Below are 15,489 nucleotides of genomic sequence, written 5' to 3'. Positions count from 1 at the left end.
TGCTTGGCTATTGGTTTTAGATATGGCTTCATGCATGCAAAAGAATGATATTTCTCACATGCTTAGACTTGTTAGGTTAGGCATGTTCAAGATATTGTTGTAAGGTTGTTTCACGTGCATGTGCATACATGAAGGTTGATATGTTTTTGCATGTAAATAGTTGTATGAATGTTGTTGTTTGCATGCTTGTGAGGAATTAGCTATGCATGACCATGTCCCTATTATAATGTTGTCTACTTGTACATCTTGCTGCCATGTGCAAAGGTTCCTAATTTTTTGTTGTTTTACTTATATACAATTGCATGTTCATTTGCATTTGAACATGAAAGGACTCGTGGAAGAGACGTGTATCTTGCATGAATATGTAAGCACATGCATATGAAAGTGTTATGTGCATTAAGCACTTACAACATTCACTAATGAACAAACAAAAGGGCTAACACCCAAACCCACAAGAGACAACACAACATAAAAATATAAAAGTCTCTTATTAAAAAAGAGAGAGAGCTCTCAAGAGTGAAGAATACAAGAGGGGTTCACCCCTATATATACACAAATGAAGGAGAGGGGGGATGGCCATAAGGCCTTAAAAGGAGAGCCACCTAGGGGCTCCCCATGTAGTCGTTGGGAGCCCCCAACGGTCACAAATGTGACCGTTGGGGGCCCCATCGACTTCATGGTGGGGCCCCTTTTGTGTGAGCAAAAAACATAAAAATAAAAAATATAAATTACAAAAATTAAAGGGGAAAATAAATGAAGAATAACAAGTACCCCTATCGGGTACTTGTGAAATGACTAAAATACCCCTATCGGGTATTTTAGACAATTACATATATATATATATATATATATATGAATTACATGTATTTTAATGCCCTCCCTCAAGCTTTACGGGGATATAACCGAAAGTTTGTTAAGGAGAAACAAAAAACGATGAGCAGCAAGGGCCTTAGTGAAGAAGTCCGCCAACTGATACTCAGATGTGACGTAAGGTAGTGCTATGGTTCCTCTTAGGTATTCATCATGTACGTAATGACAGTCCATCTCAATATGCTTAGTACGCTCATGGAAGGTGTGATTGCTTGCAATATAGATTGCGCTTTTGTTGTCACAACATATCTTCGAAGGAGTAGAGATGACGATGCCCATATCACTGAGGAGACTTCTTAGCCACACAAGCTCCATGGTTGTAGTGGCCATAGCACGATATTCCGCTTCCGTTGAGGACAATGATACTTTGTGCTGCTTCTTGCATCTCCAAGAAATCATAGTCACCTAAGAAAACACAAAATCCCGTAGTTGAGACTCGGTCATTGGGATTTCCTCCCCAATCAGCATCAGTATAAGCAATTAAATCAAGTGACGAGACAGAGGAAAGAAAGACTCTCTTAGTTATGGTGTTTTTGATATATCTGACGATCCTTAAGACCGCACTCATGTGCACGGTTGTAGGAGCATGTTAAAACTGACTAACAGAGTGGACGACATGAGCTATGTCTGGCCGAGTGATGGATAAGTAGGTTAGAGACCCAACAAGTTGCCAGTAGGATCCTCGAGAGGTGTTCCATCTTCCAACCTTAATTTTGCATTGATGACTTCTGGGGTTTCTGTCTTCTTATCATCGGAGATACCAGATTTGGAACAGATGTCAGCAGCAAGTTTCATCTGAGAGAGAATGTACCCTCGAGGAGAGTACGCTACTTCAATCCCTAAAAAATATCTTAAGAAACCAATGTCAGACATGTCAAAATTTTCTTTCAAAACCTTCTTAATATCATTAATGCCTTGCTCATCACTTCCAGTGATGATCATATCATCAACATAAAGTAGTAAAATAACTACTGAAGACCTTTCACTTTTCACAAACAAAGCAGTGTCAGTATAACATGAACGAAAATTCAAACTTATCATAACATTACCAAATCTATCATGTCAAGCCTTTGGGGCTTGTTTTAAACCATATAATGCCTTCTTAAGTTTGAGAATTTTATCTTTACCAATACACACTCTTGGAGGAGGATCCATATAAACTTCTTCATTTAATTCGCCATTTAGGAAATCATTCTTAATATCTAGTTGATAGATGAGTCATTTTTTGACTGATGCCACGGCAATAAGAGTCCTAACACTGGTCATCCTAGCTACGGGTGCAAAAGTTTCTTCATAATCTATATCGTATTCCTGAGCATATCCTTTTGCTACTAATCAGGCTTTATAGCGTTCTAATGAACCATCACTTTTAGTTTTAATTTTGAAGACCCATCTACATTCAATCGATCTCTTTCCAGTGGGTAATGAAGTTATTTCCTAAGTTTTTGCCTTTTCAAGGGCACTAAGTTCTAAGTTCATGGCTTCAACCCATTGGGGAATGTTTTTGGCTTCATTATAATGTGAAGGTTCATGAAATGAGTGTAATGCAATTAGACATGCTCTATATCTTGGAGTTAGAGATTCATAGGAAACAAACCTATTAGGAGGATTGGAGATTCGGCCGAATCTCCTTAAAGAAGTTTCTTCTATGTTGGACCCTTGAGAGTATTTTTCTAAGGCGCTCATTTGAGCTTGTTGACCACGCCTAACATAGGTTTGGATTGGTCTATCACTTTCATCTTCAATATTGTCAAGAGGAACATCCTCTAGGTCATTCAACGACTCATTAGAGATTTTCTCTTCTTGAGGAGTCTCATCTTCTTGGGAAAGAAGATCAAATAAGAAAGCATATTCACTTTCGTCAATATCTTTAGTTTTCATAAAACCATTTTCATTTTCCAAAAAGGTTACATCTTTGGATACATAGAGTTTGTTATTTTTTAAGTCAAAACATCTAAAACCCTTTTGATTTTCTCCATATCCTAAGAAAACACATTCAATAGCTTTAGAAGATAATTTGTCTCTTTTATGAGTAAGGACAAAACATTTACACCTGAAAATTCTTAATCTATTGAAATCGAGTGTTCTTTCAAATAGTTTTTCATATGGAGATGTATTTTGTAAGGATGAAGATATCATTCTATTTATCAAGTAAGTTGAGGTTAAGGCCGCTTCGGCCCAAAAACTCTTTGGAATTTCTTTGGAAATAAGGAGTGTCCTAGTGGTTTCCATGATGTGTCTATGCTTTCTTTCGGCTAAACCATTTTGTTGAGGAGTCCTAGGACACGATCTTTGATGACAAATTCCATTTATTTCTAAATATTTTTGAAATTCATTTGATAGATATTCTCCACCTGAATCAGATCTAAGAGTAGAGATATTATTTGAAAATTGATTTTTGACTATCATATGAAATTTTTTGAAGAAGTCAAAGACTTCGGATTTTAAATTGAGAAAGTAGATCCACACATATCTAGTGTAGTCATCAATGAAAGTAACATAATAGGAGTATCCTCCTTTAGACATGACCGGGGAAGGACCCCAAACGTCGGAATAGACTAACTCAAAGGGTCTTTTGGACACAAAGGTTCAATTTGGAAACGGGGTGGATTTCATTTTGCCAAAAATACAACTCTTGCAAACAAAATGTTTCTCATTACAAAATTTCTTTCCAAATGGAAAGGAGTACATTTTTTAGAAGCTAGGATGTCCAAGTCTTTGATGCCAAATTTCAATATTTTTATCTTGGACATGGTTACAAAAAGAGTTGGTGGGAAGTTTCAAGTTGCTCATGTAATAGAGATCTCCCTTCCTATGGCCTTGCCCAATCTGCTTCCCGGACCGGAGATCCTGTATAGAGCAATTTGTAGTTGAGAAGGAGATTTCACATCCATGATCACATATTTGAGCAACAGAGAGGAGATTTAGATTAAGTTGAGGTACCACTCTCACGTTTGGCACAAGGAAATCTTTAGAAAAATTTAAGGTTCCAAAACTTTTTACTTGTAAAGATGTACCATCGGCGGTTGAAACATAGGAGTTTTTAGAGTTATTACACAAATCGGAAAGCTCATTTTCAAGAGGAGTCATATGAAAGGAAGCTCCAGAATCAAGGATCCAAGAAGACATACCTGGAGGAGAGGAAGAAGCTATGGCGGCACCCGAGGTTGATGGAATCTTGAGTAGAGTTTGTAGTGCTTCCGATAGTTGGGCAAGAGAAAAAGACTCCTTCCCTTTGATAGTTTCCTCCTTCTTTTGAGTAGCTTCTTCAACGGAGGCAACCTTGTTTTTAGGTGCTTCATTCAACTTAGGGCAATTAGGTCTTATGTGACCCGATTCTTGGCAATGATGGCAAATGACTTTTCTATAGTTGCCATTATAATTATTTTGCCTTCCAAAGTGTGGAGGCTTATAGGTTTTTACATGATTGTCGGGTTTAGATACGGCCAAAACATCATCTCCTCCTTTAATCATGGCAAGACAAGTTTCTTCTTGACATATTTCGTCTATGACATCTTCCAAGGGAAGAGGCTTAGATCTATGAAGAAGGGAAGATCTAACTTGTTCATATTCGGGCCTAAGCTCGTGTAGAAATTGGAAAAAGTGTTTTTTTTTCATTTGTTCTCTTCTTAGTTCCACATCCACACTAGAAACCCACTTTGGTTCTTGTAGAGATAACTCATCCCATAAGGGTCCAAGAGTCCTATAGTAGTCTCTTACACTCATTTCTCCTTGCTTGATAGTCCAGATTTTTTCTTGAAGAAAGAATTGACGAGCAAGGTTTTTTTGAGTAAACATACCTTTCATAAAGAACCATGCTTCATTAGCCATTCAAAACTTAGCAATGTTGGCGCAAATCTTGAGCTCCACATTGTTCATGAACCAAGCAAGAATCTTCGCATGCTTACTTTCCCAATCTTCCACTTTAGATTGGTGATCTTCAATGGCCTTCATGCGAGCATTTTCTTCAAGAGCTTTCTCTTGATCACCATCCATCTTAGTGAGTTGGAGTTGTGGTTCCGGAATGGTGCCCATAACATATCCCCAAAGTTTTTTACCTTTGAGGTTGTTCTCCATGGCGGCGGCCCACATCATGTAGTTGGAGCCATTGAGCTTGAAGGAGAGATCAATCTTTTGTTCCCCTTCCATTTAATCACTCACAAGAGAACAAACGAAGAGAGATACAAAAAACAATAATATAACTATTCAACTAGCTATATTAAGAAGAAGAGCATACACAAGGCTCTGATACCATGTAATGAAATATGCAGAAAAACTAAGAGTGCATTAAGCACTTACAACATTCACTAATGAACAAACAAAAGGGCTAACACCCAAACCCACAAGAGACAACACAACATAAAAATATAAAAGTCTCTTATTGAAAAAGAGAGAGAGCTCTCAAGAGTGAAGAATACAAGAGGGGTTCACCCCTATATATACACAAATGAAGGAGAGGGGGGATGGCCATAAGGCCTTAAAAGGAGAGCCACCTAGGGGCTCCCCATGTAGTCGTTGGGAGCCCCCAACGGTCACAAATGTGACCATTGGGGGGCCCATCGACTTCATGGTGGGGCCCATTTTGTGTGAGCAAAAAACATAAAAATAAAAAATATAAATTACAAAAATTAAAGGGGAAAATAAATGAAGAATAACAAGTACCCCTATCGGGTACTTGTGAAATGACTAAAATACCCCTATCGGGTATTTTAGACAATTACATATATATATATAAACATATATATATATATATATATATATATGAATTACATGTATTTTAACAAAAGCATCATGTATTTTTGTCGGTATGCGATTGCATGAGTGTTCACATGTGTTAGTTCTAAATGATTCATGAATGAAAGCATGCATTTGGCATGAACATGTGAGCCTATTCATATGAATATTATTATTTCATGCACATCTCTAAATTGACATTCAGGATTGTGCATCGAAAGGCATGTGATATGAAAAGAATGCATTGGCATGTTCCTTAAGATTTTTGTATATGAATGCATAGATGATCAAGATGGATCATCATAGGCTGTGGAAGCCTTGAGCTGGTGTGCTCCTTGTTTTACTTGTATATGCATTGCAAAGATCTCATTTGACATTGTGGTTCTAATTGCACTGTTCTATTAATGCCACAGGTGGACCGTGAAGAGCTTCACATGTGGATATGCAACTTATGTTATTAATTTTTCATGGAGAATTGCAAATAATGGAAATTGATATTAATAACAAGATAAATAAAGAGAACAATATAATTTACGTTCTTTTGATGTTCCTTCTACGGAAAGGTAATATTGGGCTTATCAGTTTTAGGGAACCGTGAGGATATTAAAACTCTGTGTGCATTATTATGCTCCTGAACCCGATATTGAGGTTCTTCTCCTGGCCACGGTTTTAGGGAGAATCCGACACTTTACGTGGGGTGGTGTGTAGACATAACTGTTGTTTTGGTATACCAAGAAAGTGACACTTGTGGATTTGGATGTCCCTGGTGTCCCCGACATTAGATTTGGATGTTTAATGTTCCGAAAGTTGTTTCAGTCGAGGGCTAAGTTTGAAACTCAATAATAAAATACAAATTGTGTGTTAAGCTACCTTGAGAACCTAACTTGACCTTAGGGATTTTACCCGTTTAGAGTATCCGCGGGTAACGATAATTAAAAAGAGGAACTTAAATTGTGTGCATTTAATAGGGACATGCATATGAAAAAAAAACTCTGATAAAAGATAATAATTTATTCATGCATTGCACTGAAATCATGCATATTCTTGCTATGCATTAGATGATACATATTTACTTGTTCTCTTAATTGTGATATATTGTTCCCTTAATTGTGATATATTAGTGAATGCATGATGTTTGTTCTCTAATACATATAACATGTCTGTATTGTTTAAATTGTGATCTCTGTTATTTATTAAATTGTTCTCTCGTGTTTATTAATTGTTCTTTATTGCATAAATAGTTAATTGAGTTATGATTTTGTTATAATTACATCTTTTTAAAATATTACATGAATCTTATGTATGTTCTTTTTACTTATTTTTTTCATTAGAAGGATTCGTACACATAATTTTTTGGATTTTGACACTCCTATTTTTGTGTTTTTCGCAGCCTCAGACGCCTAGTGAGGCGACTTGCTTTGAGAGGAGCTATGAAAGGACCACACAATTGCTTGATAGATTCTTTTGGACAGTGTGGCTCTTCCTTTTGTATTATTTATGTTCTTTTTGCTTTATTTATTTTTATTTGCTTATGTCTCAGACTCTATGCATTTGAATAAATAAAATTTGGTTTGAAAGATGAGTATAAGATCCCTTCTGGTGGTGTTTGTGTGTAACTGTAAAGGCCTCGGGTCTCTGGTAATGTTTCCGCACTTGATTTTTTTTTTGCCATTTTTCATGGGTACGAGTTGGGGTCGTTACAGGTTTGGTATCAGAGCCCACCACAAAATTTTATATTCTATCTTTTTTTACTAAAAGTCTATGTTGGTAATTGAACCCTGTCCAAGAAGGTCAGCAAGTCGTGCCTCGTGCTCAAGAACAGTTTCCTTCACTGATAAGGCTATAAGGTACTCTTGTGAAAGTATGTGAATTTCTTATGTATTTATGGTTTAATTCTTAATTTTTGCAATATGAATTAAGAAATTGTGATGTGCCTGTATAATTGTATTTATGGTAAGCGTACGGGATCAATCTTAAGATGGTAGGATCGATCAGGGTATGACTTTCAAAAGTTTTTATATTTTAGATTTATACCCACACTTATTTGTTATGTTCTAATTTCGTGGATGAAATTCTTTTAAGGGGGTAGGGATGTAATATCGCGTATTTTCACACTTAGTCATTTTGAGATTTTAAAAAATTTGACTAAGTATAGAAGAATAATCGTTTGATTCTCGATTGTAGGCCGATGCTTTGGAGTCTGGGCTTAGTTCAGGTCTCATTGTCAAGGCCTAAATGAGCCAATTAAAAGTTGATAAAAAGTTTTATATTCGACGTGTAAATTCAAGCGAAATTTGGGTTATTTTTCGGTGAATTTCGGAAGCAAAATTCGAGTTATACATCGTTGGATGCGTCTCAAAATTTTGAGCATAACGGTATTTTATTTTCCTTGATTCGGGTTACGGTTGGCCTGAAAATCACATTTTTAAAAAAATTGAGCAGTTTGTCAGTTCAGATCCGGATTTGGATCGGACCGGATCTGATGGATTTGATCAAAATTAATATGGATTTTGGACTCTATCCAAGACCCATAGTAATCTGGATTTGATCCAGCTCAAGATTCATTTGGATTTTTTAGATAGATTTAGATCTTGGATCCACATCAAAATCCAAATCCATGCCCAACAAATTTTTTTCCAACTTTAAATTCGTTAGAAACCTTTAAATTGGAGTTAATTAATGTTAAGAAGCCTCCCAAGTTAATATGGTAATTTTTGGAAGCTTATGAAAATTTATTTATTATTTAATATAAAATAATTAATTAATTAAATTTCAAAAAAATAATTTGATATTTATTTAGGACTCTTAGTTGAGCCCTTAAACACACCTAAAAGCATCTAAGAAGGTTTTAAAAAGCCTATTAAAATAAAACTTTGATATTCCTGCTATGCATTAGATCATGCATATTTACTTGTTCTCTTAATTGTGATATATTGGTGAATGCATGATGTTTGTTCCCTAATACATATAACATGTCTATATTGCTAAAATTATGATCCATATTGTTTATTAAATTGTTCTCTCGTGCTTATTAATTGTTCTCTATTGCATAAATAGTTAATTGAATTATGAATTTGTTATAATTGCATTCCTCTAAAATATTGCATGAATCTTATGTATGTTCTTTTTACTTATTTGTTTCATTAGATAGATTTGTATACAGAATTTTTTAGATTCTGATACTTCTACTTTTGTGTTTTTCGCACTCTCAGACGCCTAGTGAAGCGACTTGCTTTGAGAGGAGCTACGAGGCTCTTTATTTTGCGTTATTTACGTTTTTTTTGCTTTATTTACATTTTATTTGCTTATGTCTCAGACTCTATGCATTTGAATAAATAAAGTTTGGTTTGGTTTTGTTTGAAAGATGAGTATAAGATCCCATGTGGTGGTGATTGTGTTTAACTGTAAAGGCCCCGGGTCTCTGAGAATGTTTTCGCATTTAAAAAAAAAATTTGCTACTTTTTCATGGGTACGAGTTGGGGTCGTTACATTTACGGTGCTACAAGTATCAGTGATTGGCAAATTCTGCTTTCTGTTGGTTTTTACATTATGTCCATATTTTTGGAGTGTATGATTTACATTTGTACCACCTTTTTCCTCAATACTTATTGGTTTTGTTTCATTCCTTAACAGGGTTCCAGCATGGGACAGTTCTTTAAGCAATACCTGGAAACAATCAAGTTGAATGATGTTCATGTATGTAATGGGTATTTCATTTAGACTTTTGTTCCTTTTTCTAGTATATAAGGTCTTACATCTGGTTTTTATGTTGGTGAAGGTTGATTGGAAATCTATGGATTTAAGTTACCTATGGGAGGTAAGGTTCTTCCTTTAACGTTATAAAGCACTATCTCTTTCTTTTAACCATTTGATAAACTATTGAGTTGATAACTGCAGGATAATTTTCTGAAGCATTTTGCTTCAATCGTATCAAAAGCCACACCCGTCCATGGAACTGATGTTGTCTTGAAGGCATACAACATTGATGGTGATGTCCGGATCCAATATAACGACCAGAGGGAATTTGGACAAATTGCACGCCAATTTGGAATTTTTGAAGAATGGAAGGCAATTATGCTTACTTTTCATTTTGAACCATTTCTTCTTCAGCACTCTATCAGCTTTTATAAGTATAGATAATAAATATCTTAAAATGAGATACAACTTATAATCGTTATAAAATCTCAATCTGGTGTTGTAAGTTAGCTTTAAAATAGTATTATATGCTATGTAGTCCTTGAGATATTTGATAGTACAAAAGTTCCCATGATCAGTCCTGACTGACGATTGGACACACTTTGGTGGGACAGCCCCTCATTGTAAATGAGGCTTCACAGAGAAACATGAAACTACTTTTCAGATAAATAGTGTGTGTGTGTGTAATGTCATAGACGGCAATGTGCGTACTGCGTTAATTTTGTTTTTAGACGTCACATTCTCATTTCATGAACTTTGATTCCAGAACATTTTTGGGCATATTTTTAATATTGAAGTTGTGTTTCTTCCCTGTGGTCAGTGCTACTCATGTGCACTCTCCTGCTATGCATAGCTATACCATGTATTCATTTGGTTGCTTTGTTGAGGTTTGCAATATCAAAATGCCCTTTTGGGTGACATCTCAGGTCACTGCTTTTGTGACTAGGGATGCAAATGGACTGGGTTTGGTTGGATTTGCAATCCAAATATGACACTTTTTTCTTGGATAAAGATCTAAATGTAGGATCCTTTTGTGTATTTGGATTGGATTCAAATTGATGTTTTCTATTGGATCTATGATCAGGTCTGGATAAAATCCAATCCGTTTCTGCCTTGTACATGCAAAACCCTCATTCTTGACCATTTTTTACCAGATACAATACCGCCAAATTAATTTTGGATATGCATTCAATCCCAGTACTTTGGTCTAAACCTATGTCACATAGGTGTAGGTGCGGCGATGCGGCACTTTAAAAAAACTTGGGTGCGGGGGTGCGGGAGTGTATATATATATATATATATATATATATATATATATATATATATATATATATATATATCACCACCTTTCATATTTTTTTTATTGTGGGTCCAAAATGGACAGTTATGACCCTGGGTGACCGGGTGCTGCACCCGCAACTGAGTCGAGTCGACGCGGGTGCGGCACCCTTTTGGCCGAATCCCTGTGACATTGGTCTAAACCATGTTGATATCCATACCTACTGCTTAAAGTTGGATCCAGAGTTGCATCAACCCTGATCTGGCTCCAATGCAACATGTTTTCACCTCTACTTGTGATCACAGACTTTTGGAGCATACTGAAAAATAAACTTGGTTGGGCGTGCTGTCTAAAATTTCAGTAGTATGGTTGATTGTTTGGCATTTAGATTCTCTGGCAAGTTCTCATTAAAAAACAGAAGTTCTTTCTCTCTCTCTCTCTCTTAAAGAGAAGTATAAAGGAAGCTCTTATGGACTAGTTCTTTTATTACTTTCAGGATGGAATACCAAGAACTGCATATAAAGGAGTTGTGGTATTTAGATGGCAGACATCAAGACGTATATTTCTTGTAGGTCCAGATTCTCTTCGGCAATTTGGGATTCAAAACATGTGATTCTGAAACCGGTGAGCCTTCTGGCATTTCTGTGAATTTTATGTTGTGTGAACTTCAGGTTCTGTCAAGCATCAATACAGTTCTAGCCTTTGATAGCTTTCTGTAGATGCAAAATTTACAGAAGATTGAAAATGCCTAAGCAATTTTGTTACTGTAGAATAAAAAAAGTTTCTGTGGGAACCTTAATTCTTATGAAAAGGTTCCTGAACGAACTATTGTACAACAAGACATCAGCTACCTAAACATGATCTAATCAGTATAATCATTCAAACGATTTTATGCCATAGAAAGGGCTGCTCAAGCAAGGAATGGATCTGTAACTTGAACTTTGTGCAAGTAATAGATTCTTCTACCAGAGCTCCAGACAAGAGTAAGGTATTGTAGTAGACAACTGAACAATTAACATTTGGGAATACAATCATTTTCACATTCATGCACTTGCATGTATCCAATTACTTGACAATTTCAACACTAGAAGACTTGGATTAACATGGGGAGTTTCATTTTGCATATAATATCGAGTGTCACATAGTCAGGATGTATTGTCTTAACAGAGATTATAACATCATCAACAAATCTAGTGCCGCTATATGTGGCTGGCCTTGCAATTTCATTTATTTCTAAGACTAGAAAACAGAACCAGTCCACACTCCTTTACATTGCTTTTTTCCAAACTTTCGTTGGTCTTTCTCTTCTCTGGTTCATGTTATAAAATTTTAACTCATCCTTTTGGATAAATGTTGTATATATTGATTTTGAGAGATAGGTGAGGATAGAGTAAGCCTTTTGAAGGAGAAAAAGAGAAAAAGGAAGATATGGAAGGTTTAGATCAGTAGATGTTCGGTCAGCAGGAGGGTCGATGAACATGCTGAAGCAAGGGGTAACCCTGTGCTTTGAAGCAGAAAACTTAAACTTTTCTCTTTCGAGGTTTTGTAAATTTCTGCAGGTTATGTTCTCGTTGCTGACCTAGAACTGAAGTAGAGCAGTTAATACAACTGAATCAAGGAGATTACTTTCAAATGTAGAAGCCTGGGGTTCATTTTGAGGACGAACCCCTAGCTTTGTTTCCATGTAATGAAGAACCACAGAAGAAACGTAGTAGCTATTATTCATTGAACGCCAACAACGAGCATATATTCCCGTTTACAACTACAATGTAAAATGACAGTGAATGCAGATTGACTAAAATGTCCTAAAGGAAAAACTCTAATAAGCATACATTGATATAAGTCAAAAGGGACTGAAATTCTTATGTGATATATATATATATATATATATATATATATATATATATATATATATATATTGGAATTAGAATATACATGTGAAAAGAATGATGATTGAGAGTATAGTTTGGTGGGTTAAACGACTCCAAGAAGTATCTCAGGTGAAAAATCTGAAATTTCAGGGTTTGGGAGTGAGCATTGAGAGTAATTTGTGATGGTGCTTTGCTTATTTCCTGTCTATTTTAACTTACTGAGGCCACTTAAAAACAGGAATCCACATTGCATATGAAACTAAACTGGTGCTCAAGCTGGTTCGTGGTGACGGTTGAGACTTCACATGTGATCAGAGCTTAGAATTCACAGATACAGGATCCGTGTCTATTTTCTGTAGCATTTGTATGATGCAAACTGTCGTGTCACCGTTTGCATCAGTTGTCTCAATCACAATTCTTTTGAGACTTTCACTGTCTGAAACTACTGGTACATCATTGTAAGTAGTAGGCGAGCAAAATCCACTGTTCAGTTTTGTGATACAGATTCGTGTGTGAATAGGGATTGAATATCAATCTTCCTATAGAATGATACGAAGCTCCTTTCTTGTCCAATTAAGATATACCATTTTTTCACTTGTGTTTCGTTGTTCTTGTCTTACTATGAAAATGTGGGACATTTTTATGAAGAGAAAAGAATGCATCATATAATTTAACCACAGAGGTACGCCACTATTGCTTAGTTTTGAAATATCCAATAACTGAGAGCTAGATTAATCCCTTTGGTTGGACCAGCATGGTCAATTTGATGTCACAATAAAAGGTTTGAGTTAAATATGGCGATTAGCACCGTTTCTCTGGTAATATTACTGTTTAGCAGCCGAATTTCAGTCTTAGTTGATGGTTCTCGGGTTTGGGTGAAGTGGGTGGGGGAAGGGGATATTAGGTCAGCTTGACATTGGGTCCGGATCCAGTCCAGCACCTCATAATTGGATCTGGATCTAGACTCACCCATTTATGTTCAAGGTCCAACCCTCGACACCTCTACTTTGAAAGAAATTGATATATTCCCCATTACATGTTTGGTTGTCATATTCGAAGGTATCACATAGCCTATTCTGCAGCATATTGTCTACTACTAGGATTGCCCACGATTCTGTGCTGAACCCGGTCAAGTCTGGAGAGAGATCTGATTCTAAGGTACTCTTGTTGAACAGAGGTACTGGTCTGAATGGACGTGGCCTAGGCGGCTCCAGGTTGAGGTTATACCCAAGTTTAACCATGTAAAGCTCTTGCTTATTTCATTTACGGGGTTATTGTGGTTCTAGGTCCAACTAGTATCAGAGCATGCATGACCCTAACATATAAGCTTATTGGATCTGCTTGGGTGATGGGGTCCAGGAGAGATTGACGCTCTGCCGTATGACCCACTCTCAAGCTGTTAAAACCCCTCAGCTGCCCCTTTTGCTCACCAGGGAGCCTGCTGCTTTGGCCTTAAGGCAAGGGACATGCACTTCGAGTATTGAACTCAAGACATCCTAGAATCAGCAGGGCTGCAAATCAGAAGAGATAATTTTAAAATCTCTTTTAACTTAGCATCTTGTAACATATTGTGTATTTTGTAACATATTGTGAAAACCTACTTGGTTTCAAATCGGAGTGTCAATGGGCCAGGTATGACCTGATCTCGGCCCATACCAGATCCATTAGGGGCTTGGTAACAAAGGAAGGGCTTCAATTAACTATCCAGGTGAGATCTGGATAGCATACATACCACGTATGGTTTATAAAATTTTATGCCCATGGGTTCGACCCAAATTTCAATTAAGATCTGCAATTTTCAAATGTAAAAACTATAAAAAAAATGTTATTTTACCGGGAACAGACCAAGTCTGGTTTACATAATTTTATTGGACCCAGATATGGTTTTTCTTATGAAGGATCTGGTTGGAACCCAGTCCAGCACCTCCTAATCGGGTCTGGGTCTAGACTCACCCATTTATGTCCGAGGTCCAACCCGTTGACACCTCTATTTTCAAAGAAATTGATATATTTCCCACTGTATGCTTTGTTGACCTATTTGAAGGAATCACATCCAATCAGATTTGGCACCCTATTTCAATCACATCTTGAGCAGAAATGCATAAAGGTAGACCAAAGCGCATACAAAGTGTTTCTGCGTGCACGCTTGCACATACAACACACATGCTCTCATTAAGGTTGTATTACTGATTTTGATCCAGAGTTTCTTATTTAGGTGAATTATTTCTATGGGTAGTTTGATGCATTTTCCTAAAAAGCCTTTTAATTTTTTATATTCATCCCATGTTCAAAATCACAAGTTAATATCGGAATGTAAAAAGACCTTTTTACCTTTCACACATAAGATATGTGACTTTTTTTGCAGAATAATCCTTGTTCTCATATTTGTATCTCTCTGATCATATGTCAAAAACTTATGTTTTTATAATCGTTGAAAAGCTGAGACGCAGGTCTATTATTTTCGTGTTTTGAGTCAGAACCGAAAACCCCTTTAGGGTTTGTGTTTTTGAGTTCCAAAACCGAAATATAAATGTATACCCACCCTTTAGGTTGCACATTTTTCATTATTTTTATGCTATTTTCTACCTACCTGCACCAAAAATCTAAAAAAATAATAAAATAAAAGAAGCAGATCGAGACGTTAGCTTTCCACTGCCATCAAGATCACCTTGATCTGATGAGCGATTGAAGATATATATCATTTGAAAGATAAATTGTTCTTCCTAAACATGCAAACAACGAACATAGGTGAGGATGAAGAAGTCCACTTAAAATGATGTCTGCATGTTTTTCTTTTGCGAACTTCACGAAGTTCATATAAAATTATATGCGATTTTTTTTCTATTAAACTTGAATAAAATGAGAAAATTTGCATATATCTTATGCAAGGATGAGGAGGTTCGCATATATTTTATGCGAATATGAAAAAGTCCTCATATATTTTATATGAGAATGAAAAAGTTCACATATATTTTATGTGTGGACGAGGATGTCTACATATATTTTATGCGAGGATGAGAAAGTGTACATATATTTTAT

The 15,489-nt window shown here is 36.2% G+C and overlaps 1 pseudogene across 1 annotated transcript in view; it reads left to right on the top strand.

The window, feature by feature from the left end:
- LOC149832660 (alpha-1,3-mannosyl-glycoprotein 2-beta-N-acetylglucosaminyltransferase-like) overlaps positions 1-13,043 on the top strand; it is an 87,262-nt pseudogene extending 74,219 nt beyond the window's left edge. Inside the window, exons 15-19 of the transcript XR_016433356.1 lie at positions 9,238-9,300; positions 9,383-9,421; positions 9,502-9,672; positions 11,076-11,203; positions 12,689-13,043. The product of XR_016433356.1 is annotated as an alpha-1,3-mannosyl-glycoprotein 2-beta-N-acetylglucosaminyltransferase-like (transcript). The remainder of the gene's footprint in view (positions 1-9,237; positions 9,301-9,382; positions 9,422-9,501; positions 9,673-11,075; positions 11,204-12,688) is intronic.
- The last annotated feature ends 2,446 nt before the right edge of the window (positions 13,044-15,489 follow it).

This window comes from Nuphar pumila, chromosome 7, assembly GCF_984573655.1.
Source record: "Nuphar pumila chromosome 7, dmNupPumi1.hap1.1, whole genome shotgun sequence".
Taxonomy (NCBI): Eukaryota; Viridiplantae; Streptophyta; class Magnoliopsida; order Nymphaeales; family Nymphaeaceae; genus Nuphar; species Nuphar pumila.
Note: the sequence above shows the minus strand (reverse complement) of the source record. Positions and strands in the feature narration are given on the sequence as shown.